Source organism: Alexandromys fortis, unplaced genomic scaffold (genome assembly GCF_014885135.2).
Source record: "Alexandromys fortis isolate MF-2015 unplaced genomic scaffold, M_Fortis_MF-2015_v1.1 scaffold_99, whole genome shotgun sequence".
NCBI classification, from domain to species: Eukaryota; Metazoa; Chordata; class Mammalia; order Rodentia; family Cricetidae; genus Alexandromys; species Alexandromys fortis.
This window is the reverse complement of record NW_026067982.1, coordinates 2107982-2130082: the sequence shown is the minus strand read 5'-3', so window position 1 is coordinate 2130082 and position 22101 is coordinate 2107982. Positions and strand designations below refer to the sequence as shown.

At 43.4% G+C, this 22101-nt stretch overlaps 1 protein-coding gene and 1 long non-coding RNA gene across 13 annotated transcripts in view; one reads left to right on the top strand and one right to left on the bottom strand.

Moving 5' to 3' along the window:
* The window catches only part of Rad51b (RAD51 paralog B), a 599994-nt gene that overhangs the window by 124822 nt on the left and 453071 nt on the right, over window positions 1-22101 (top strand). The gene's annotated exons all lie outside the window — the stretch shown is intronic.
* On the bottom strand, window positions 6405-10738 carry LOC126511362 (uncharacterized). Its single transcript, XR_007594676.1, has 3 exons — window positions 10563-10738; window positions 8627-9023; window positions 6405-8125 (listed from the first exon to the last, which is right to left on the bottom strand). It is a non-coding gene; the product is annotated as an uncharacterized lncRNA (long non-coding RNA).

Below are 22101 nucleotides of genomic sequence, written 5' to 3'. Positions count from 1 at the left end.
GTGTGTGTGGTGTATGTAGGGGTGTATATGTATGGTATAGTGTATAGTGTGTGTGTGCTGTGGTATATGTAGTTTATATGTTATTTGGGGAGTATAAGGTATGTGTGTAGTGAGGTATGAGGTATGGATTTAAACTCAGGTCCTCAGGTGGGCAAGCACTTTTGCCCACCAAGTCATGGCCACAGCCCCATCCCCCTCTTAGATCTAGCATTTTTTTTTCATTAGGTTTCCCTATTCCCTTCCCCCCTCCTTTTTTAATTTTTTAAAATATTTTTGAGGCAGGGTCTAATGGAACCCAAGAGGGCCTCAAACTTGGTTTGTATTCAAGACTGGCCTTTTAACTCCTGATTCTCTTGCCTCTATCTCCTAAGTTTTAATTCTTTCCTGTCATTCAGATGTCAACATTATAGCTTTATAGTACACCCTGCAATGGTAACATCTAAAAACATAAGCACACATGACTACTCATTTTTCCTGAGTATCAGCAAATAAAAAATAACATTTCATTTAAATCTTTGAGGGAAAAAATAGTATGCTTTCTTTAAATAAGAATTCCCGCAGTAGTATTAGATTTCCTAAGTTTTTACAGAATAAATTTTCTTTCTCTAATTTAGATGCTTCTAAGGTTGGGATGACACACACACACACACACTCTGCCCCTGCGAGATAGCCCTGCCCTGTGACCAGTCTGCTCCCCTCTGTTCCCCCAATGGCTCTGGCATGTATTTCTCTGCCATTCTCTGCTATCCACAGTAACAGGCTTCTCTCCCCCAGGGCGCTTTCACTGTGCCCTCGCTCATGCTTCCCTCACAGAGACCTCCCTGGGCTTTGTGTGCAAGCTGCTAACAGTTCTGAACATTTTTCTTTGGATTTTAGATTTTCTTTCCTTTAACTTTTGCTTGTGATGTACCTTTGGAAAGATTTATTTTCAGTTTTATGTATGTGTGTGGGTGTGTGCATGGGGTGCAGGTACCCGTGGAGGTCAGAGCATTGGATCCTCTGTGGCTGCAGTTCCAGGCAGTTGTGAATTGCCAGCTGTAGGTTCCATGCAGCAAGTTCAGGCCCTCTTCTGGAGCAATACACACTCTTAACCCCTGAGCCAGCTCTCCAGCGCCAGTGCCTTTTTAATCTTTGATGTTTTGTAAATAGTTTCTCTGTTCTTTGCTGGCTTTTTCCTATGTGTGTTTTTTAAACCTTTTCTTTAAAAATTTATTTGTATGTGTATGTGTGTGTGTGTGTGTGTGTACATGTGCGTGATGTTTTAGAGATGGGGAGGAGGCATGCTGTGGCACACATGTGGAGGTCGGAGGTCAGCTTGTTGAGTCAGCTTTTGCCTTCCCTCTTTGTCTGGGTACTGGGGATTGATCTTGTTAGGTTTACATCATTGGTGCAAAGGCCTTACCCACAGAAACATCTCACTGGCTCCAGGTTTCTTATTTATATGTAATCAAATGCATCTGTATTTTATTGTGTTGGGTTTGAGTCAAAAGAACATACTCGTATTTTCTGCACGTGTGCATATATGGTTGATCCTCATTGTTTACAGATTTAGTATTGCGAATTTGCCTCCTCATAATCACCAAATTAACATTCTTGGAACTTTCTGGTCATTTTCAGACACGTATCCTACCCTCCGAGTGCCTCAAGGGTTGAGTGGTACAGAGACTCCCAAGGGCCAGTCTTTTTAGAGGAAGCCTTCATTATGTAGGCAGATTGATGGGCCACTGACCACGGGGAACCACACTAACTTTCAGGCCCTTTCTCCTCTCTGGAGGTGGAGGCGTGAGTCCCTTTCCTGTAGTTAGCATGCCTTAGTCCCCATCTTGACTCAGTCCTCTTTTCAATCTAAGGGTTCTCTCATCGCTGTGAAGAGTCCAAGTGTTTCTGGAAAAGAGCGTCAAACCCCAAATCTATATCGTATATTCTCCCCATTACATTTTGTAATGTCCGTATGATTTGTTGGAGACTAGCCTGTGTCATACATATATCTACCATGCCAGTGGGGACTTGTTAACCCCCTTGCTCCACCTCTCCAGTCACACGTCTGCGAGTGTTTTGGGGGGGGGGTTAGATTTCCAAATGGGGTCTTATTTCCCAGAAGAAGGGAGGCTGGGTATCAGACAGTCAGGAGCAGCTGTTTACTGAAGTATCTGGGTAAGGCTTATTGGGTAGGCTTGAATTGAGTTAGTAAATGAGTAAATTGTGGTATTTCTGAGAAAGGAAAGGCCCCGAAGGATTTTTTTTTTGGAAGGGATTCCTTTCTGCTTGTTTTCCATCTACTTTGGCACTAGCTGACAGTTTCAGGGCAGGTTACTCCAGCTTTATGGGCTTCTGTCACCATGGCTGGAGGGAAGTGATGTCAAGAAAGCAGTGAGTGTGAAGGAAAGACTGCCCAGGGCCCTTCTTGCCCGCAGCTCGGTCTAGCCTACCAGGACACATAAAAGGCCTTCCTCCCGACTGAAGGGCCAATGTGTCATTCTTACATAAGACATAAAACATGTATCAGATTGCATCCTCGTACCACAGGAGTTTGGTTCTTCTCGTTAGTATTGTCTAAAGTTACAACATGTAAAAACTCTTTATCCTACTTTCTAAGCCTGCCAATGCGGGGGAAAAAATATATTAAGGAACATTTCCTTTTGGAGCCTGGAGCGTTTTTCCTCTCTAGCTCTTATTTAAAGAGAATATGTAATTTAGATGTTTGAATAAGAATAGGGGAAGTGGCCAAAACCTTTTCAATAGACTGGCTGAAATACGCGACTGTTTCCATCAGTGAGAACACAGACAGAGCAGAGTAACCTTGGCTTCCCCCAACACTCTCTGGTGGAGCTTGTTGCTCTCGGGATGAGTTACATCTCCTGGGTATCCTTTTTCCCTCCGCCCTCTCTCCAGGCTCTCTCCTGCTTCACAAAGGATGCAGAACTATATGTCAGAGTCATCTTTCTTTTAATTTAATGTTTCTCCACTCGGGAGCATTGAAAGCGACCTCACTCTCTATTCCTCAGTGGCTCCAGTCCTCTTGTCAGGCAAGCACCATGCTCGGCAGGACTGTTTGGGCCTTGTGCGCTGGGTTATTCCACAGCTGGCTGCCCCTGCGTCGAGCAGTCTCTGGACAGCGAGCTGGGCCTTGTGCGCTGGGTCATTCCAGCAGCTGTCTGCCCCTGCGTCGAGCAGTCTCTGGACAGCGAGCTGGGCCTTGTGCGCTGGGTCATTCCAGCAGCTGTCTGCCCCTGCGTCGAGCAGTCTCTGGACAGCGAGCTGGGCCTTGTGCGCTGGGTCATTCCAGCAGCTGTCTGCCCCTGCGTCGAGCAGTCTCTGGACAGCGAGCTGGGCCTTGTGCGCTGGGTCATTCCAGCAGCTGTCTGCCCCTGCGTCGAGCAGTCTCTGGACAGCGAGCTGGGCCTTGTGCGCTGGGTCATTCCAGCAGCTGTCTGCCCCTGCGTCGAGCAGTCTCTGGACAGCGAGCTGGGCCTTGTGCGCTGGGTCATTCCAGCAGCTGTCTGCCCCTGCGTCGAGCAGTCTCTGGACAGCGAGCTGGGCCTTGTGCGCTGGGTCATTCCAGCAGCTGTCTGCCCCTGCGTCGAGCAGTCTCTGGACAGCGAGCTGGGCCTTGTGCGCTGGGTCATTCCAGCAGCTGTCTGCCCCTGCGTCGAGCAGTCTCTGGACAGCGAGCTGGGCCTTGTGCGCTGGGTCATTCCAGCAGCTGTCTGCCCCTGCGTCGAGCAGTCTCTGGACAGCGAGCTGTGTGTGTTGCGGTGCTTTCACTTTCTGCAGCTCTGCAGCAGCCATCTTGGAACTAAGCTGCTTCTCCTTATAGACATCTTCACCTCTCAAGCTGCCCCACTGCCTTGGTTAATAGTGCCTGCCCCACCCGGTGAGATTCCCCAGCTTCCTCACAATCTGTTGAATGTCCCTCTGGGTTTAATACTCCACAGCAGACTTTGAGAGAGGTGTCGGGCCTGGCTGGTTGTATCCTTCCTCAGCTTTAGTGTTTACTGCTTCTTGTCTCTCCTGTGGGCCCTACTTACTGATGCTGAGGTAGTAGGACAGCTGCAGCCTCACCTCTTCTTGGACTGTGATCAAGTGTAGGGGACGTTACTGCAGGTAGAGGAAAGCAGGCTTAGATTTCTGTTTCATGGGGCTTAAAGTTTCTATGAAGTAAAAGCTCTCTGTATCTTTGTACGTACTTTTTTTATCAGAAAAAAGTTGCTACTGGTAAGAAACAAAATCAGTGTATATATAAGTGCAAATATTTATCATTAGTAACTCATAGCTTGGTTATGATGAATGTTAAAGGCATGATGAGAGTATCTGATGCTGTCAGAAAACCAAGACCAGACAAGCTAACAGGAATTCAGTCCGGCTGTGGCTCATTTCAGGTTCCTCCACCTTCGGGATAGAAGGGGATAAACCACTAGGGGGCGCTTTTTAACTAGAAAACGTGATGCCTTCTCGCTGCTGCTAGAGGCATTAGAGGCGTTGTGGCTCAGTGGGCAAGCAGTTGCCAGTGACAGTAGCTGGTGGCAGTTCCTGAAACTTAGGAAAGAAAGGGGGAAATGAAGGTAAAGGGGAGGAAAGAAGTATGAGGGCAAAGAAGAGAGAATAGCCAGCTGTTGTGACGGAGGTGATGAAATGTCGTAGCGCCCTCAGGAGTGTGGCCTCCCCACCCCTGGTTGCTTGCAGTTGGTTCTACTCTTAGTTTATCTATTCACTGATGCTTAAGTAATAAGAGTCAGGGTTTCTGACTGAGATGCCAGGTGGTCAGGATGCTGTTCCCAGCTTCTCAGACTTCACAGGTTAAGGGGTTTTAAAAAGCCGAGCTTCACATGTTGATATCCTTCCTTATAGATTATGTTAAATAATATAGGAAACAAAACTCCTTTGGTTTGTGTTGTTGATATTCTCCATTCCGTTCTCTTACCAGAAAAAGATATATAGTATTATGTATGGTATTAGAAAGCAATCTTGTTGACACGCGTGGAATATTGGCTCTTGGAGGGCAGGCGTCGTTCCAGACTCTGGAGCATATAGTCAGATTCCCAGCTCTTATCTCTTAAGGAGGTCACGCATGCGTGTGTGTCTGAAAAGCATTTTGTGTTTCTCCGTAATAGTGAGTTACTTTACAGTAATGTCCACCAGTAACTTGAATTACTTATATAACCGTCTTTATACGGCTGTGCATGCTCAATCCACTGTGGTTGAGTTAATAAGCGAATCTGAAGTTATAGCATACCCGGCTATAAGATGGTTTTCATAGGATGCATTTTGAAAAGCTTAGTTTTGAGACATGCCAGAAAAATGTGCCCTTAGCATCCCACATAACTGCTCATGTCTAGGCAGTTGCCTCGAAGTGCAAGATGTGGTTCACTTTTAGAGCTACCCGGAAGAATGGTGCAGGGCTCATCCTGCAAATGCGTCTCGTTTTCGTTTCAATATGGATTCTGTTGCTTCCTCATAGATCCAGTCTAGGTGTGGTTTCCTTGTTTCTGAAGTAATCGGGGCTGGTGACACTGACTAGGGCTGCTAAAGTCTTCAGTACAAAGACAAGAGACGCAAAAGATGGCGGAGAGGATTTCCTTGTAGCTGAACTTCACTATACCAGAAACCAGCGTCTGTGGATGAGGATATGTTCATCCTCACCCTCAGGAGGCTGAGGCGGGAAGACTGCTTCCTGCAGGTGCAAGACCAGCTTGGGCTACAGAGAGAAACCCTGTCTAAACCAAACCACACCATACCACACCAAACCACACCACAGCCCCCAAAACAACTTTTCATTGAATGCCAGCGTTTTTATATTCAAAATGCATGCTACTTTCTAAAGAACAAATTTTGGAATCTTTATAGAACAGAAATAGCTAGTGATGATTTTTCTAGTTTCTTTTGAACCCTAGGCTGGCCTTGAACTTACCGTACTGGTCCTCCTAGTTCTCCCTCCCAAGCGCTGTGATTACAGTTCTGTACCATCATGCCCAGTTTGTGTGGTCCTGGGCATTGGAACCAGGGCCTCAATCATGCTTAGCAAAAACCAAGTCCCAGCCCCTAACGTAGTTTATTAAGCTATAATTTACATATTGTATTGCTTCTGTGAAGTGTGTCTTTCCATGTCCAGGATAATCACAGCTTGTGCAATTATCACTACTTTTTATTCCCAGAGTTTTCATCACCATCAGAAGAAGCCCTGGACCCAACAGCAACTACTTTCCATTTCTATCTACCCACTTAGCCTTTGCAAACAAGTTTTTGTCTCTATAGATTTGTCTGTTCTGGAAATTTCACACACAAAAAATGGAGCCAGACATCATGTCTTCTGTGACTGGTTTCTTTCATTAAATATAATGTTGATTTAAAATTCGTCTGTACTGTAGCATGCTATCAATACTTTATTCCTTTTCATTACAAAATAATATGCCATTGCATGACCAGACTTCTTTTTCTTTATCTTCTCATCAGCTGATTGGCATTTGTTTTTTGGGGTATTCTGACTAATAAAGTTGTAAGCATCCATGTTCAAGTTTTTGCATGGACACATGTTTTCAGGCCCAGGAGTAGAGTTGCTGGATTCAACATTTGAGGATCTGCCAACCATTTTCCAGAGTGGCTTTATCATTTACAGCACTGCAGGACTAAATCAGTGTCCCTTTTCTGCACATCTTCATTAGCACTACTAGTGCCTAAACCAATTGCAGCCATCTCTCGTTAGTGGGCATGAGGTGGTCATCTCACTGTGATGTCTGTTTGCATTTCCTAGTCCCTGGTTACACTGGCAGTCACTTGTGTGATTACTGGCCTTTTGTATATCTTTTTTTTTTTGTGAATATGTTTTAAAATTTTATTTATAATTGGGTTATAAGTCCCTTATGAAACAATTGTCTTTCACCTATCTGTTTTTTTTCTTTTTATTGACAGAAGTGTTTTTACATTTATTTATTTATGTTGAGTGTGTGTGTCTCTGTGTGTGTGTGTGAGAGAGAGAGCGCTCATGCAAATGTGTGCATGTACCCACCCATACCATGTATACAATGGAGGTCATAGCGCCACTTTTCATAGTGAATTCTCTCCTTCTACTATATGGGTAGCAGGGCTTGATCTCAGGTGTCCAGTCTTGGCAGCAGCCCCTTCCTATTGAACCATCTCACTAGAACTATTTCTTTAATTTTCTAAAAAAGTTATTCTTTGACAGTTTTATCCATTTATAATGCAATTTGATCATGTTCACCCCAGTCTCCTCTTGTCTCACCCACTCTCACTGAACCTGTCTTCTTACATTCTTGATAGTATTATTTGAAGCAGAAATGTCTTATATTCATAAGGATATAGTATATGTTTGCTGACATAAGTTTTGTATTATTAGATTGTCACAGAGAGGTAACAGTTGCCTTTATTGAGACACTGTGCCCTTGTGTAGGATAAGGAGACACTGGGGCTGGAGGGATGACTCATTGGTTAATAGCACTAGCTGCTCTTCCAGAGGTCTTGAGTTCAAGTCCTAGGACCTACATGATGGCTCACAACCATTTGTAATGAGATCTGGTGCCCTCTGCTGGAGTGCAGGCATACATGCAGACAGAACACTGTATACATAATAAAAAAAATAAGTCTTAAAAAACAACTATAAGGAGACAAATGAATGGAAAGTACTAGGTGAAACATAGCGGCCTCTTGCACATAACACACCTTTATCCTAAACGCTAGGGATCAGGGCAGGAAAAAGAATGGCCGTTTTCTCCTTTTGTGGCACAGCAGGAGATACTGTTAGAGATGTCTCTAAAAAGTGAAACCATTATGAAGGGCACGCTGGTTCAAGCAGGAACGATGAGTCAGCATCCTCAGAGGTTTCCCACACGAGTGGTGGTGACCGTAGCGGCTGCTGGCATTCTTTTCCTTTAGGTACAGAAGAGTAACGGACTGTGACTTAGATTCATATTTCAATGGACTGGAGTAGGTGGAAAAAATGGTCTATGTCTTTGGCAGGGTATGAGTGGAGATGTCTCCCCATCGCTGATTGATAGCTGCATGGCCTTGGGGAGTGTGGGTTGCTGAGACGGCTGTGATCGCTTGTCTACCCACTGGCCGTTCTCTTCAGTACTTCAGGCGGTGATTTTTGTTCCCGCACCACACCTTCAGCCTGAAATCAAACACAGTGGCAAAATGAGTAAGGATCATGGGCAGCTAGTCAGAGGCACGGTGAGTGTGGCGTTCTCTCTTTTGCCTTAGCAGTTTGGACTTAGACGAAGTGGTTCCTCTCCTCAAGGTTTTCCCTTGAACTGCCCTTTAGATGGTCAGTGTGGACTATGGACTCTGACTTTTCAGTTGATATGCGAGAAGATACGGGTTCTGTGAAGTAGCCTGTTGAGTGCCGCAGTTCTTTACAATGCACATAGTTTCAACCCTTCAGTAGGTGTGGGGGTGCACCTGTAACCTCAGCTATTCTAGACGCTGAGGCAGGAGGATTGTGAATTCAAGATTGGCCTGGGCTACATAACAAGACCCTGCCTCAAAATAAGATAAAAGAGAGGGAGGGAAGAAGGGGGAGGGGAGAGAAGTAACAGAGGAAGAGAGGTGTCTCCTGACCTGCTTAAATCTTCAATTGCTTTCTCTCTGACTGGGTTCCAGACCCAGAATGTACCTTAGATGGAGCTGTAGTCTGTGCCTGGAGCACAATGAAGGGGGGGTTGGATAGGGTTCCACACTGGTGCTGACTTTTGGGAGGGGCTCATCCAGCCTTATTTAGAGTCTGGAATGGCATTAGCTGTCACTTTTGCTCCTCTGAGAAATGTTGAGAACGTTTCATAGGGCTGACATAATGGAGGGTGTAGGCTTCCTTTAGAACACAGCCCCCAAGAGACCGTCCCGGACAGAGCGTAAAGATGCTAAGACGATGCGAGGTCTGCTGCCACGTCGCAGGGCTGTCCCCTCCAGTTGTGTCGTCTGTTCTGTAGACGATGCTCTTCTTCAGGAGGAGACGTTTTATTTATTTACTTGCTTTTGGGTCACATGTCCTGTTGGCACCTGTGGTTCGGATCCTATTAAACAAAGTTTCACATGTGATCGTGTGCTTGCCCAGACTAAAGGTCAGCTGTGTGTCACTAAGGAAATGTCTGCTTTTTATCTAGTGTGTGATGAGGTGATGAGATGACCATTGCATTGATTACAGTCTAGGAAGATAACTGGTAAACAAGGGTCGGGGGTAGGAAGGGGTGTAGATACAGAAAACAGTTATCAAAGGATCAGTATTTGCTGTTGATCAACTCCTCCGACTGTGAAGCATGTAAGGCTTTTGGGCTGAGATTAGCTGAGAAACACTGACTTAATACTCAGTCAGTTACTGTGCACGCAGAGCTCAGTTAGCCACGATTCCTGTCCCTATGGACGTAGACTTGCCAAGAGACAATATAGTCCTTGAAAACCATGTTGAGCCCAAGGCTTTGCTTATGCTCTCTCTTTCCTGTCCAATCCCCTTTCCAGTGTGACTTGCACATGAGGGGGAGTGTGCAAGGAATGACAGCAAACCAATTTTAGGCACATATCTGTACCCAACATGTGTTACGTGTCACATTGTCCTGGGATATAAGCTTTAGAAAGGGAAGGCACCCATGTGTGTGTCTGTAGTGTAGCTCCTTGTACAAGGTACAGGGTAGCAGGCCCAAGACTGACAATGTAAGAGGAATACTAAATTTCTTAAAAAGAAATCCCAATAGCTGTGGCCCCAAACATTTTTTTTTAAAAAGAGGCGAAAATGAAATACATGCATAATTCAGAACATTGATGCCATTGGGAGGTCGCCCTGTGGGAAGACAGCCTTTGCTGCTGCGTCGTGTCTTCAGCTGGAGCCCCTGCAGCTCAGTAGACTGAGCAGAGTAAGCACCATTCCCTTCTGATATTCTGTTTACTGAGAGTGTGAGACCAGAGTCCGATGAGGTCAGTTGCTTGGTGACTGTGCTGTCACGTGACTGCTCCCAGCAATGTTTCCCCTTTGCAAGACCTAGTCTAGCCAGGACCCTGTCAAAAACTTCATGGACTATCACCCCATCACATCAGGGATTAGGGCTTCAAGAGATAAATTTTGAGAGAGATGTAAATATTTAGTCCACAGCAGATGACCAGACTGGAAATTCCCCCCAGCCCCTGCCCTCCTTCACGTTGCTGAGAACTGAACCCAGGGTCCTGGGCATGCCAGGCAAGTGTTCTGCTCCCAAGTGCCATCGCTAGCTTTTCAGACTGGAAAGATGCTAATTAAAAATGCCAGGCAGGGTCACAGGCGTGTATTCTAATAGCTGTGCTTCATAACCTACACTGAGGGTGTGTATGTGTTGAAATAGGAGCGGCAGCAGGGCTGCGTCCCCGGCACCCGGCCGCCCGCATGGCTAGCTTATGCCCCGAAATAATTACACGGAAACTGTATTCTTTCAAACACTGCCTGGCCCGGCTAGTTCCAGCTTCTTATTGGCTAGCTCTTACATATTGTTCTAACCCATTTCTAATATTCTGTGTAGCCCACGAGCTGGCTTACCAGNTGTTCTAACCCATTTCTAATATTCTGTGTAGCCCACGAGCTGGCTTACCAGGGAGGATCTTAACCTGCGTCTGTCTGGAGCGGGAGCATCATGGCGACTCTTACTCAGCTTCTTTTTCCCAGCATTCTCCTCTGTCTACTCCGCCTACCTAATTTTCTGTCCTATGAGGGCCGAGGCAGTTTCTTTATTATTAACCAATGAAATCAACAGATAAGATACAAGACCCACCTCCATCATTTATGTATATGTATTCTTTTGCTTTTATCAAATGTTCAGGTTTTTTTTTTTTTTAAAGTCATAATATTTTTGGTAGTTAAGCATTTTCCCAGCTGAGTTTTTCCAGGGCTTTTGCTTCCGTAGAGTTGCAGGAGAAAGCATTGCAGACAGCGACTTAGCCAAACTCATGTCCCAGCCTCCGACTCCCTACAGCCATTCACTTCTTATGGTAACTTTTCTGAAGCAAAGTTACAGTCTACCAGGGAGAGATTTTCAATGGGAACTTAAATGTGGGAAGTAGAGAGAGAGAGAGAGAGAGACAAAGGAAAGGAAAGTTGCGCCTCTCACTTTCATCTTGGCAACACGACAAGAGTGACGTAGAAACTGTCACCTGGCCTGTGTCCTGTGTCTCTGCCCCCCAGGTGTCCATGTACTCTCCTTGGACCCAGCTTCCAGGTCAGAAACTTTCTGTCTGGGCTCCCTGGCCAGACGTTTAAGTATTCATTACCTCAGTGAGTGCCTGTGGATCCGTGGGTAATGATGTTTGCCCTTTGCTAACTTGGGGCTTTTGAAATCTTTGCAGGGTTTCCCGACTGAAAGGCTGTGTTAGAATTAAGGGTCACCAGTGGGGGAGGGGCGGCCAACCAGAAAAGCACTGTTTCCCTTTCATCTGTGTCCCATATTGTACAAATGTTCCCTGAAAATGGCAACAGTTTTCTGGGAAAGGTCCCGACAGAGGCTGTTCTCACCCTTTACCCCTGCTCTCCGATTCATGTTTCCGTCTCCCAGTGTGGTCATGTGCTTGCCCAAGCCTGGCTCATGAACCGTGTAGGATATTCGTGGGGTTTTGTTTTCGAAGCCATACGCTGCGCACATGATGCGGTATTTCATTTGGAACGAGCTCCGAGTTCAGTCACACGTGCTTCTTGTGGTGTTTATCTTGGAGTCCGCAAGTAGGAGGGAAGTATTTTTGCATTTATACATCTGGACACTGTTCATGGTCTTTCTGTGACTTGGGAATTGTGTGTGGGGCAAAATCCAAGGCCCAGTATTAAAATAACATGGAGTTATAATGAGATCTGAGTGCGGCCCCTTGAGAGCACCCTTCTGATCCCGGCAGAGTTTGACTCCTGAGGTGGTGAACTTTTTCAGCTGTGTGGTTCACTGGTGGCCCGAGTAGAAGGTGGGACTGGAAGTTACCTGACACTCCATACAGTACCTGTGCTGCCAGACACGAAGTCTGCAAGTCTTTGGCAAATTCGGCTCTTTAAAGAAAAGATTTTGACTTGATTTTGTATGGAGCAAGATAGGCCAAGTGAATTCTGCTCAGCTGCTGCTTAGTCTGCCGTTCCACTGAGTCTTATGAGACCTTTTTGGGTCTCTCCAGTGCCTCTTCCATGCCTCAGTTCATGCATCTAGAACTACGATGATCTTGAGACCGTCTCAGGCTGTGTGAGGTTGAGGGTGATGGTGGTGTCTGCCGACCTTATCCTTTCATGATCTCAAATGAAAAAAGTTATTTAAAATGGGATAAATATGATGTAGTACAGTACTGCCTTCTTTTGGCTGGGGGTCTGTTAGAATGGAGGAGGGGCGTTTAGAATGTTGCTGCTTTCTGAGCGAGCCTGCGTGAGGACAGTGCTGCTGTTTTGGCTTCGGCCTAGTTTTCTTTAATTTCCATGCCTCATCTGTAATGCAACTGCAACAAGTTGGGAAAGCAGGATAAAGCTTCAACCGAATTTGCACTTGAATAACGAGCAGTTGTTGTTTCTGTGTTGTTCATGGTGCAGACATTTGGGTGAAGAGCTGTTTGGATTTTGATTTTCAATATCAAATCAAATCAATATCAATATTTGCCTCCCCTTTTACTGCAGCAGAGAGAAGAGAATCTAATAAAGTCACTGGACCCACTGGTTAGAATTCATACAGAGTTTTCAAGTGTGGTTACTAGTAGTCTCTCATACAACTATAGAAAATAAATAATTGGACAGAAAAGGTCAAAATTGTGTTAAAGTTTGAGAATCAGACAAGTCCATGGCGGTCTGAGTGACTGGGTAGATTGCTTATCTGGGAGCTGTTTCTTTTTGCTGCTTTTGGGGTCTTTCCTTTGGGATTTCCCCCCTCCTTTACTTTTGTAATGTATTTTGCAACTTTCAGTTAAAGAACTAGCCATCAGAATTTAAGCGTTAACAGATAAACACATTGCGGTTCTACGGTGGGAATCCGTAGGTCGAAGAGAATGGCCGGGTTTCATTGGAAGAGAGAGGTTCATGGTAGGAACTCCAGGAGTTGACACCAGGATCATGCTCGCTTGGGGTGTGAATGAGCCCCAGAGGAAATGGCGAAATCTGCCGATGACACCAGATTGTTTTCTTGATCCTAACAGAGGTTCTGGGAAGTTGCTTTGTAGTACTGGAGTTAGTGGATTGGGCAATGTGGGCAGACACGCTCAACTCGAAGTGGAGGTTATGTGAAGTAGCAGGAGCACACCAGGGATGTCTCAGAGCCTCTGTCCTCCCCGAGGAAGACAAGGACAAAGAATGTTTCCATAGGAAACAAAAGTCGTTATGGTGGCAGTTAGAAGCTACAGTGATGCAAAAATATGGCACCTGAGTATCTTTTTGGAGGCCAGTTGTAAGTTATTTCAACTCAAAACAACCATGGGATATTATATACTTATTTTATATATGCCTTTTAAATGGGCGGGTCCCTTAATATATCATTTTAATTATTTTCTGTGGTTTGTAGATTAGTTTTGATTTTCAAATAGTCAATTGTCATTTAGAATCTGAGTAAGCTAGAATAGACTTAAAATATAAATGAAATATAAAGTGATAAAGGGGATTATTTACTTCCTGGACTGGTTCTGAAGGAAATTACCATGAGTTATTGCAAGGGTATTTGTGTAATAGTAGTAGAATACGTTCTTAATTGATACAGTTCACAAGCGGCTCATTACCCACTTCACTATATTAAAGACTCAGTTCATGGGGTTGAATCAGCACGTTATGCTTGTCAAGAGCACGTTACCACTGAGCCCTGCCCCAGCTCCACACATCCTCCACAGTCTGCTTCTCTGTCTTCAATCATTATTCCTAGAGCAGGATGTTGTACAGTACCCAGAGAGTCCCTTAGTACGCTGTGTTTTCTGCCTATAGTCTCTGCCTAGAAATCACTTAAAATGAGAAAATCAGGAAAGTCTCTACCCGAAAGTAGAGAAAATCCTCTCATGAGCAGTATCTTTCTGAATAGCCCAAGGGACCCACCATTACCACCACCACAAAAAACTCCATGTTTCGAAATGCAAGGCCTCAGCCCGGTTGCATCAGAACCACTGGAGGCCACTTGTTCAAAACAAAGATTTCATATTGTAGGGCAGTAGCTAAATCGTTTAGCCTAGCTTGGACCAGGTCAGCGGTTGATGTCAGTACTGCAAATTGGAAAACAAACAGAAAGACAAAAATGACCTCTATTCTGGTTTTGACACACCGAATTAGAACCTCCATATTTTAGTATGTTTTCAGCATAAAACAATACTTTCTAAAAATAGACATATACTATACTCGCACCACAAACCAAAGAAACTGGAAAATAGAATGGTGCTAGAATATGTTGAAATAAATAATCATGTTGTAGAGTTTGTTCGCTGAAATTCTAGTGACCCACGTGTAATTAATAATGATTTTGAATCCTCTGATAGCAACAGAAATACTGGTATTGTGGTAAAAAAATTCACTGAGGCCATAATGTCTGGTCACTTCCTGGTTATGTCACATCAACAAAATACTTATTAACCCCTCAGCAGTTTATTTTCTTTTTCTGTAAGGCAGAGATTTTGGACTTGATCCCCAAACCTGCAAAGGCAAACAAACACAACACACAAAATCATTGTTCCTTCTGTTCCCCCAGCACACAACAAAGCTGTCTGGTTCCCACTGTGGTGCTTTACTCTGTGGTCAGTCCCGTTTGCTAGGCAGGTGAAAAGAAAATCCCAAGAATATCATACAAAAGTATCTGCTGGGGAAGATGGGCCTCTTGGCTTCTTTGAAACAAGACTTCAGGTGACCTTCCTGATGGAGTGTGCTTCCCCTTCTGCAGCACTCTGGTGGAGCGGATGCAGCAGAGCAGACACGGTAGATGGCGCTCTAGACTTATTTTTAAAAGAAACTAGTGTTGGGTATGGGTGTGGGGAGGGACTGAAGCCCATTTCAGCGAGCTCCCACCTCCAAGATTTCACCTCAGAGGCTTGTGCCTCTGAGAAGCATCTTGCTTTTGAGTAGAGCTAGAGAACAGCTTCAGCAAAGATAAATCTCTCGGTCGCTTTATTTGTGTGAGCTTTGTCACTCGGAAATTATCACTTGTGCTTTGAACTATAAAAATACAAAGGAGTTATTTTCTTTCAAAACATTTTTTTATTTATGAGGGCTACCCCCTAATTGTCTTTGTATTTTAATATTTCTATTCCTTCCTAGGTTTTTTTAGGACTTTTTTTGTTATTTAATAAAAATGTGATTATGAAGTTAATTTTAATAACTCCAATTATAATCAGTCGTATTTTTTAAAAGTTACATTAAATACCCATTCAAGCAGTATATATTACATTAAGGATAATTTAGTTTTATTATATGTATAGGTATTTTGCCTGCTTCTATGTCTGTGCATTGCGTGCATGCGTGGTGTCCGTGGCGGCCAGAAGAGGGCGCCAGATTCCCTGGAACTGGAGTTACAGCTAACTGAGCTACCCTGTGGATCTGGGAATCAAATCCTGGGTCCTCTAGAAGAGCTTTATGCAGTTGGTCTTGTTTAATCTTTGTAATAACTCTGAGAACTGTTATCCCCATTTCTAGATGAATTGTCTCGGAAATGCTCAGAGAACTGCTAAATTCTCATACTTAGCGCTTGCACTGTAGCTGCTGTAGGAGTTTTGTCTGCATTGACGTTACAGTTTTGAGCACATCTTACTATGGGACAGGCATGCTGTATGCTAGGCATACAACAGGGACCAAAACTAATGTGGGTGCTACCATTATGGGCCTTACAGTTAATAAATGCTCAACAGGGTTTCCTTTGAAACCCGCTGCCTTGAGAGTGGGTAAAATAAACAACGGGAGATGGGTCAGGAAAGGGATTTGACTTGCTGTGCCATCATGAGATGTCCAGAACCCACATGAAAAGCTGGGTGTAGTGGCCTGTGATCATACTCTCAGCTCTGGGAAGATGGAGATATGGGGGTCCACAGAGCTTGCTGACCAGCTAGCCCTGCCAAATATACTAAACCTGGGCCAAATGAGAGACCCTGTCTCAAAAAATAAGTGGATGGCACCCGAGGAACATCTGAGATTGATCTCTACACACTCACACACACACGTGCGTGTATACTCACACTCACATATGCAACACACACACATACACACACACAGAGTGGGAGGCAGGGAGAGAATACAGATATGTTTTAGTCTCTGGTTATCGAGTAGGTCAGGGAGCTGCACGTTCTTCAGAGAGAAAGGTAGAATCATACCTACCTCAGATATATTACTATACTAATATTTATGTGGATAGACTTCTTTTTTTCCAAGGGAAGATCAGGACCGTCTTCCTTCTTCAACTCTGACAGTTGCACTATAAAATCAGGGGCTGGGGAAGTTGCTCAGTGGAAAGTGCTCTCTGTGCAAGCATTAAGACTCAAGTTCCTATCCCCAGACCCCATGTAAAAACTGGACACTGTGGTGTGCTCCTATAATCCCACTGCTGGGAGGTAGAGACAGGAGGATCCTGGGAGTTTGCTGGCCAGCCAGTCTAGTCAAGATGGTGAATTTCAAGTTTAGAGAGAGACTTTGCCCCAAAAGTGAGGTGACATGACTGAGGAAAGACATCCCAAAGTTAACCTCTGGCTTCCTACAGGCATCTGCCTAGGTCAGCCACCTGCATACACACTGTCTATATGGTTACAAAATAATAATTTAAAAATTAGTAAATCAATGTTGAGAAAAAATATAAGGTAAAACTGCCTTCTAGATAAGAAGCAGGAAGAATAAGTAGAATTAAAGTATACCAGAGCATCTAAATTTCCTGTTAATTAAATGACATTATCTAAAGCAAGGTATTGGTAGTGGAAATATGCAAGATTGATTTTTGCAATCTAAATCATAGATATGTTTAGATTGTTCTCTAGTGCTATTTAATGAGACTTGGTATCCAGCCAACCTAGGGGTACCCCACATTGGCATGGACCCCTTTCTTTGATTCTTGGGCATTTAACGTATTTCTTCCTATTGGCTTTTCTCGAATAAGTATGAACTTATTTTTATATGATTCTAGGATTTCTTGATATTGAAGGAAACATGACTCATGAGAAAATGTTGGCCAGTCATTTTTAATTGATGTCCTTTGTGCTTTAGATCTCTTGAAATTATGGAAATTGTTAGGTGTAGTCTAGGAGCGTGTTCTGGGAAGGGAATATGTAGCTTCATGAAGTTTTTTATGACTTTGACAAACCTTAGAAGGTTGAGAGTTGTAACTGTGACTTTACCAAAGGGGTCTTCATGAGTCACTGCTTCAGGCTTGTCTTTTTCCAATTAGGCTTTGTTGAGAGGGAAGGGCTGTATTTAAAGAGGAAAGTCATGAGGTTCTGAATCATGTGGGGTGTGAAAGTGTGTGTTTAACTGTGGAGTTGGGGACCCTCCAGTCTCAGGGTGGCCTGTTTGTAAGTGAGGACTGCTTGAGTCAGATGAACGGTTATTTTTTGGAAGTTAAATAGAAGAAGGGGAATAGTAGGGAAATAAACATCTGGAAAACTTAATTTCTAAATCTTAAATTTGCATCACATTAAAACAGTGGGTGAAAGCAGTTGATGCCAAGCCTGACTTCCTGAGTTTGTTCTCTGGAACCCAAGTGTTGGAAAGAGAGAACCAAGTGTCACAAGCTGTCCTCAGTCTCCAGGATAGTTACACTGGTCCTGCACAAAGGAGTCAAGAAGTAAACTTAGACTTCATTAGTTGGTCTCTTCAAGTTCCTTATTTTGATAGAATTTGTTTTGTTTTGTTGTCTTTCAAGACAGGGTGTCTCTGTGTAGCCCTGGCTGCTCCTGAACTCTCTCTGTATGCCAGGTTGGTCTCAAATGCTCAGAGTTCTGCCTGCCTCTGCCTCCCTAGTGCTGGGATCAAAGGCGTGCGCCACCACCAGCTGGCATTAATATATTTTTGATCAGTGGTCTGTTCTGGGAGGATAGCTTGAGTCCAGGAATTGGAGACCAGCATGGATGATGTGGCAAGAGCCGGTCGCACACAAACAAACCCAGTGGATGTCTTAATACTAGCCTTGTCATACATAGTCATAGTATCAACCAGATAGGGTTTTGGGGAGGAGCGGGTGAGATAACAGCTGACTATTGTAACTAACTGTACTAACCTCAGGAGCTTATTGCTTTCTAAGTAGTTGGTGCTGCTATTGTCATCATCATCAATAACATCTACATTGTGCATTACCACGACAATGTATAGTGTCCAGCATAAATAATAAAAACCATCCACAGATGTAGAGGGGGTGAAAGGTCAATTTGATGAGCCTCTTGTGAAAGGGCTTCTGAAAGACTTTCTTTTTTTATTTTAATTTTTTAAGTTTTCTTTGTTGTGTATGCCTGTTTTGCCTGTATGTGTATATATGTGTACCATATGACTGCAGTGCCCACAGAGACCAGAAGGGGGCATCGGGACTGGGGTTAAAGATGCTTGTGAACTGCCATTTGGGTTCCAGGAATCAAATCTGAGTCCTTTTTCAGAGCAACCAGTGCTCTTAACATAGAGCTCTCTCGCCAACCTTCTGAAAAGAGTTCCTTACAAGACATACCACTTTTATTCACTGATGAATGGCAATATAGATAGTTCTTGTTTTGTGCTAAAACTCTAATGGTATCATATTAGTTAGAAGCTTTGTAAGAACAGGGACACTATCTGTTTTGTGACCATATGTCCTCAGTTCCCATTTTAGGCTTTGACTAGGGAAAGTATTGCATTGAATGCTTATTTTTCCTCTGTGTTATTCTTTGTCTTCCTTTTAGCTTTAAAAAAAAAAATAGTTGCTGTTTTTATATCCAACATTTTTTTTGCTGAAAGTCAAATCAGTAATTTAACCACTAGAATTGATGGTTAAAATAGGATCTTTCTTGGAATGAGGTTGTTTTGCTTGAAGCAAAGGACTTGGGAGACAAGATTTAATTCAACTTAAGACTATTTAGACTTGCAGGGTTTATGTTAGTATGTTCTCTGTTGCTATAACAGAATACCTGAGATGGCGCAATTTATAATAGAAGTTTATTTTTACTTTGATTTTGGAGGCTGGGGGTGTCCAAATGCATGGTGCTTGTAGTGTTTTGACTTTTGGAGAATGCTTTGTGCAACTTTAGCATCATGGTGGGAAGCAAAAGGGCACTAGGTTTGTGTAGAGGAAAAAGAGGGGCTCAACTTCTGTAGTAACCAACCCATTCCCCCAAGAAACCATTAATCCTCTCGTGGGAGCATGGCTGACATGTCTAGACCCTCTTGCTAAGCTCTGCTGTTCAACAGTAGCACACTTAGGGGGGAAAGCCTCAACAAAAATTAATAAATTTCAAATTATTGTAGGTGTGTGTATGTTTTGAAAAATATGTGATTAAAAGCTATAAATTTTATTTAAATTTCAGTAAATGTTAGGCAGTACTTAATGTTAACCCATAAGTTGCTTTACATTATAGATACATATGTGATAATGGAAAAATCTGCCAGACGGTCTGGTTTCTCCCCCTTTCCTCTCCTCTATTCTCCTCCTTCGCTCACATCCTCTCGTCTCCTTTTTTTCTTCCCCCTCCTCTTCCTTCCCTGGGTATTGAACCTAGAGCTTTATATGCTCTAGGTAACCGATCTGTCAATAAGCTGCATCCCAGTCCAGCTAGGTTTCCAGGAAGATATCCAACTCATGCCATTCTCCCTGCCGCCCCATCCAGGCCTCATGAGATGTCAGTGTTTCTAATCTGGTCTGGAACCAAGGGTTCAAGTTGATCTTCCTGCATCAGCTCACCAAGAAGTTAGGATTACAGGTTTGGACCACTGCACCTGGCTTAGAGTGTTTCTCAAATATTTCTTTGAGTCTGCTACAGCAGTGTGGGTCTGTAATTCCAGGCACTTGAGAGGCTAATGCAAAAAGATTGTATGAGCCCAGGGTTTCAGAGCCAGTCTGGGCTATATAGTGAGATCTATACTACTATATTTATTTATCTACTTGGAGATAAATAAACACTTTAAAACATTTATTTTTATTTCAAATGTGTGAGTGTTTTGCCTACGTGTGTCTATGTGTACAACATGCATGCCTGCTTGTCTGAAGAAGGCAAGAAAAAGTTGTCTGAGTCCCTGGAACTGGAATCACAGCTGATTGTGAATTGTCATTTGGATGCTGGGAACTGAACCCGGGGTCCTCTGCAAAAGTGGCAAGTGCTTTTAAGCAGTGAGCTATTTCCAGCCCCTAAATAAACACCCGTGAGTCTCCCATCTTAGAGGAAATTCTATGTAGCTCACTTGGTAATGTATCATGGATATTTACAGCTATAGGAAACAGGCTGCCATGGCAGGATGTGACTAGAGATTGTCCTGTTTTAAAAATGCACATTCACGTGGCATGGTTGATTTGAGGAATATCCAAGATTTACTTGGGAGTTGGAGACATATTGAACTTCTCTGGTCATAGTATCACCTTTTCTTCTTTTTTATTTTTATTGATCTGTACATTTTTCTCTGCTCCCCTCTTTTCCTCTCCCCTCCCCTTCTACCTTCTCCCATGATCCCCATGCTCCCAATTTACTAAGGAGATCTTGTCTTTTTCTACTTCCCATGTAGGTTAGATACACATATGTCTCTCTTAGGGTTCTCATTGTTGTCTAGGTTCTCTGGGATTATGAATTGTAGGTTTTTCTTTGCTTTATGTCTAAAATCCACTTATGAGTGAGTACATATGGTATTTGTCTTCCTGGGTCTGGGTTACCTCACTCAATATGATGTCTTCTAGATCCATCCATTTTTGCCCTTTCTACATTTTCTACAAATATTTGATGAACTTCAGACATGTGGACACAGTGAAATGGTACCTATCTCTAGCAAATGGAACCAAACTCTGAGATACAAACTACATAGTACTTTCAGTGTTTTTGTTTCGATAGTGGATTTTCTTACTGTTTGTGCAGTTGGAATCCTGTGACTTATAATCTACTGACATGCAATACCATTCACTGGGTCTGGAATTGGATAAAGCTTGTAATAACAATGCCATCCTCTGCTTATCAGAGATGTGGGCCTTCCCTTTTTCTGTGGTAGGTAGGTTGGTATTGTCAAGTGAAACTTTTTTTTTCTTTTTTTATTTATTTACTAAAGATTTCTGTCTCTTCCCCACCGCCGCCTCCCCTTTCCTTCCCCCTCCGCCAATCAAGTCCCCCTCCCTTGTCAACCCAAAGAGCAATCAGGGTTCCCTGCCCTGTGGGAAGTCCAAGGAAGTGAAACTTTTATAAACCTTTAAAAATAGAGGTTGAGTCTTAAGTGGTTTATTTATTAGAATAAGAGAATTACTTTTGACTTTCAACACAGCATCCATTTTCCACTAGGGATTATGCTCTCTGGTTCAAAGGCTTGGGCAGGGAGAAGTGAACTTAGATAGAAATTAGAGTCTCTTTGCTCTTTATCCTGCAACTCAAAAGTCAGAAGATAAGGCAGAAAGAGTCTTACTTCACCAGTGGGGATATTTCGGGCTTATCTGGATTTAGAGCATATTTTAGCAGCACTAGTGGTGATTTATGTAAATAGCAGTTGACGTTATGCTACGCTCTTGTTTCGCGAGGTGACTCATGTGGTTTCTGAGCTGTTTATGGTTCACCCTGAAGGTTCCTCATTGTCATAGGGGTGTCTTTCATAGCTTTTTGCTCATTTGCAAAATAGTGACACTTTTCTCTTGTCTTGTTAAAGCGGTGGAACCATTTCGTAGCATATGGAAACATTTTTGCCCCCATGTTCTTTTCACAAATAACCCCATGTGACTTGCAAATGTTGTGAAAGCAGTCGATATTTCCAAATGCTTTGTGAATGATTAAACTAATCCATCCTTAGGTACTGAAAAGGGCTTTCACAGAGACAAAGGAGGCCAGGATGAAATATGGCCATGCTTTCAAAGAAACCTAGCTCTTTTCATGCTAATTCCAGAATTTCTTTGATTTTTTTTATTGTTCCTATCATACCAGTATTTTCACAAAAGATTTAAGAGTCATCTTCGTAGGTAACCAGGTACTGTAAACCTACATGTACAAAATTTTCTTCAGTTTTATGGACTGAAAAAAAAATGATAACTGGAATTAAAA